Below are 4251 nucleotides of genomic sequence, written 5' to 3'. Positions count from 1 at the left end.
CCCGCCTCTCTGGGCCTCCACTGCCCACTTGGAGGGTGGTGGTGGCCATCAGGCCACACCTAGCATCAGCTGGAGAACCCCAGGAATGCAGACAGGAAAGCAACTGTGTACACACACGGCGCCTTGGGGAGAGCTCCCTGCCCTTCCCATACCTTCTCCCAGGAGCTGGCCCTGCCACCGCCCCTGTTCCGCCCTCCCACTGCTGAGCGCTAAAGGGAGGCAGCACTGGGAGGTGGGAGGCAGCACTGGGAGGTAGGAGGCTGGGGTGGGGGTGAGGCCAGAGAGCTTCTCTCCCAAGTTCCCTCCCTGAGGGGTTGCCAAGGGTTGGCCGCCAAAGGGCAAACACTCCAGGGGCACTACGGCTGACCCAGGCCTGCACTGCCCACCCGGCCCAGGCCCCTGTCTCCTTCGTTAACGGCTCTTCAGATCAGCGGTTGGATGGTGCCATTGCGACCTGCTGGGCTCCCACGGCCACCCCACTGGCTCTCCCCACAGCCGCCCGAGTCTCACACACGGCCACACACGTCCCCCCTCCCCCGAGCCTTGCGACGCTTTAACCTCGCTCAGAATGACGCCCCACGACTCCTTCCCGGCTGACCGGCCCTCCTGAGCTCTGCCGCCTCCCAGCCCTCCCCTCCTGCCCGGCTAGTCACACAGGCTGCGGGCTGAGCCCCATCCGGAGCATGCATGTCGGCTGTGTGTCCCCCTGGAGGCCTCTCCCCGATAGCTCCTCGCTGGGCCCCCGCCTGTCGGGTCTTTGCTAGAGAGGCCTCCCGGGCGCCCTGTCCCAACGGCCACACTCCTGCGCCCAAATTCCTACCCCCCACCCCACTCTCCTCCCCCGGGAGCCTGCTGCGGAGCGCGTGAGCGCCCGGGAGGGCGCGCCAAGCACAGGCACTCCTGCCACGTGGGGGCATGACGTGGTGATGGGTTCACCCCTTTCCAAACGTGAACAACAGTATCTGTGACGCACACAGCTGGCAGAGGGCTTGACCTACTCAAATCGATGGGCTCCACGCCACGGAGAGAGGCCCATCTGTCCCGCTGACTCTGGCCCCAAAGGCACAGCACTCTTCACACCACATGGCACAGACTTTGAAGTGCATAACCAAGGTTCCTAAGCTGAGAAAAACATCGAGTTCTCACTTTATAAACCACACAAGTAAAGCCTGACAAGAACCTGGCTGGGGTCTGCATGGAGAGGCTGGGGGGTGGGGGGCATTTTATGTGCCCAGAGGGGAGCAGGGCTGCAAGCAGGTGGGCAGCTCTGCGCTGTGGCCACCTGCCCTTGTGATGCCGGGTCCTGGCCCCGATCACTCACACACACCTACAGAAGGGCACAGAGCCTGTGCAGGAGGGTCAGTCCCTTCACACCTGCCCACTCCTCAGAGGCTCTGAGGGTCCCACACATGAACTGGTGGCCCAGAGGATAGAGGACCGCCCAGAGCAGAGCACAAGCTGACAATGAATCGGTCAGGGCTTTCCCAGAGATCTCATGGTGGGCACAGCTCTGCCAACCCTCCTGGAGGCGGCAGCCCTAACCAAACAAGTCCTAAACAGACATAGGCCTGGGCCCTAGCCCACTGCAGCAGGGTGAAGGGACATCTCAGGGCACTTGGATCTACATTTCCCTGATGGGCAACAGTGTGGAGCATCTTTTCCTGTACTTATTGGCTGTTTGTATGTCTTCTTTGGAGAAATGTCTATTCAGACCCTTTGCCTATTTTTATTTATTTATTTAAATTTATTTATTTATTTATTTTTGGCTTCATTAGGTCTTCATTGCTGCACGCGGGCTTCTCTAGTTGTGGCTAGCGGGGGCTACTCTTCATTGTAGAGCACGGGCTTTAGGTGCGCAAACTTCAGTGGTTGTGGCACGTGGACTCAGTAGTTGTGGCTCACAGGCTCTGGAACGCAAGCTCAGTAGTTGTGGCGCATGGGCTTAGTTGCTCTGCAGCATGTGGGATCTTCCCAGACCAGGGATTGAACCCGTGTCCCCTGCATTGGCTGGTGGATTCTTAACCACTGCGCCCCCAGGGAAGTCCCACCCACTTTTAAATTAGAGTGCCTTTTAATTAACAAGTTGTAAGAGTTCTTTATATATTCTAGATACAAGTCCCTTATCAGATATGTGACTTGCAAATATTTCTCCCATTCTGTGGATCATCTTTTCACTTTGATAGTGTCCTCTGAAGCACAAAGGACCCACCGGGGCCTCTCTGCTCCAGGCAGCCACCGGACCCATGAGATGGCAACGGGGAGATGCCACTGCCAAGCCCACAGGCGGATTTGATGAAGAAACAGGCTGCTGTTGAGCCCACACGGCAGGAAGCGTTTTGTTACCCAACAGCTGCGTGGGAAGTGGTCGCTGCTGCTCAATGACTGATTCAGCTGAGAGCTCTGGCCACGCCCCCAGGACTGTGGGCTGCCTTGACAGGTTCCCGCGCTCAGCCCTCAAGGCAGTGAGGTATTCACAAACTGCTCAGCAAAGCCTCTGGATGAAGCAAATGGCAGCCCATGCTACCCCTAGGGCGCGGCCAGGCCCGGGTGCATATTGGGGGCCCTCCATGGCCGATGCAGGAGAAAGGTGGGCTCACGCTTCGAGACAATGCACCCTCTGGGAGAACCACGTGGCAAATCTGGGCACACAGTGACCGAGGAGATGCAGAAATGGGGTGTGATGCCTGAGGAGCAGACAACCTGGGCAGCCTGGTCTCCGCCACCCGGTCCAGCCACCCCACCCCACCCCATGGCCGCCACAGACCATCACAGGGGACCCAGACGACCTGGGGGAATTCGAGGAAAGAGCAAACGGCCAACTGTGAGCATGGGCACACTCACGACGTTGGGGGGCAGTGGAGTGACAGGGCCTGGGCTCCCAGAGCCGGGCTCCCTGACTTCAAGCAGAGGACACGACCCCCGATGGTCAACGGTGTGAGTGCTCAAGAGCTGAGAGAAGAGACACACGCAACATACTCTCTCTTATACTGGCAAAACTATGAATAGCCCCCCTCCAATTTTTCTTTAATTTTGACATAAATACTGTTTTTCACTTTTAAAAAGCCCACTCAGCAAGGGAACAGGCTGTGGAGCCCTTTATGGGCACAGCTCCTGTGCTCAGATTAAAGCCATTTAAAGGGGAGGCGGGGGTGGGCACGCCGCAGGCCTCCGTGGGGCCCACATTGCAGCCCAGCTCTCCCTCCCCCAACCCTGTGACTTCTGCCACCCTTCCCTAAGAGGCGTCTTGTACCCTACGTCCCGCCTCAGCAACTGCTTCTGGAGAAGGGGAGCATCAGCCACAGGGCCCCCACAGACTGTTCGAGTGGGACTTTATTAAAATCCAGGTCTGCCTGGGTCTAGAAGGCCTGGGCACTGGAAGTCAGGTACACTGCTGAGTGCAGGCCAGGCAGCGATGGGCGGCTTGGAAAGCCTAACGCCCTGCAGCTGAGATGGAGCCCCTGCTGAGGTCCCCCCACCAGGCCTGCCAACTGCTCTACCTGCTCTGCTCCATGGACACCAACCAAGTCACGTGAGCGCACCAGCCGGTCCCCACAGAACCCCATCCAGTACCTTCCCGTCACAACCAGAGCCAGGGTCCATCTCAGGTCAACTGCCCTCCCTAGTTCTTCAAACGTCCCACAGAGAAGCCATCCAGGGGCCAGCAGCTTCTGGCTGCTGAGCTCAGGTCTTACTGAGCAGACAAAAGAGACCACAGCCTGACCCTCGAGGCCGCCCCACCAACTGCTCACCTGTCTGGGCACTGCCCTCCCCTCCCCTCCCCTCTAGCCGCCACATCCCCACTGGACCCGCGGCCACCCTAGGGGTCTCAGCATAAGGGTACCTTCCCAGAGTGCAGCAGCACCCCAGCCTGTGTGCACCCCACTGTCTTCCCTGTAGGGTTTGTCATGATGCGACTTGCTTTATTTGCTCATTTGCATATTTTTGATCTCCCCACCCCAACATAGCTCTGTGGGAGCTGTCTCCCAGTGCCTCGGGGGCAAGTGTGAGTGAAAGAAAGCAGACAGGCCCCACTCCCCCCACAAACGCTAAGCGTCAGCAGGAGAGGCCTGGCTGGGAAGCGCCGGGAGCCCCTACATCATCTGCCCTCCAAGCTGGAGGAGGCTGCCAGTGCCAAAGCCCACGCGCAGAGCCAGTGACAAAGGCCGGCAGCTGCGTGGAGAGGTGAGTCCAGGGCAGGGTGATGGCCAGGAGGTCCACGCAAGACGCAGCCTGGGGGAGCGGGGCGGGGGG

At 59.3% G+C, this 4251-nt stretch overlaps 1 protein-coding gene across 1 annotated transcript in view; it reads right to left on the bottom strand.

Moving 5' to 3' along the window:
* Nucleotides 1-4251, bottom strand: part of CABIN1 (calcineurin binding protein 1) — a 94262-nt gene that overhangs the window by 40551 nt on the left and 49460 nt on the right. The window lies entirely within an intron of this gene.

The sequence above is a fragment of the Lipotes vexillifer genome, unplaced genomic scaffold, assembly GCF_000442215.2.
Source record: "Lipotes vexillifer unplaced genomic scaffold, Lipotes_vexillifer_v1.1 scaffold1783, whole genome shotgun sequence".
In the NCBI taxonomy this organism is placed as follows: Eukaryota; Metazoa; Chordata; class Mammalia; order Artiodactyla; family Lipotidae; genus Lipotes; species Lipotes vexillifer.
This window is presented reverse-complemented; position numbering and strand designations above follow the sequence as displayed.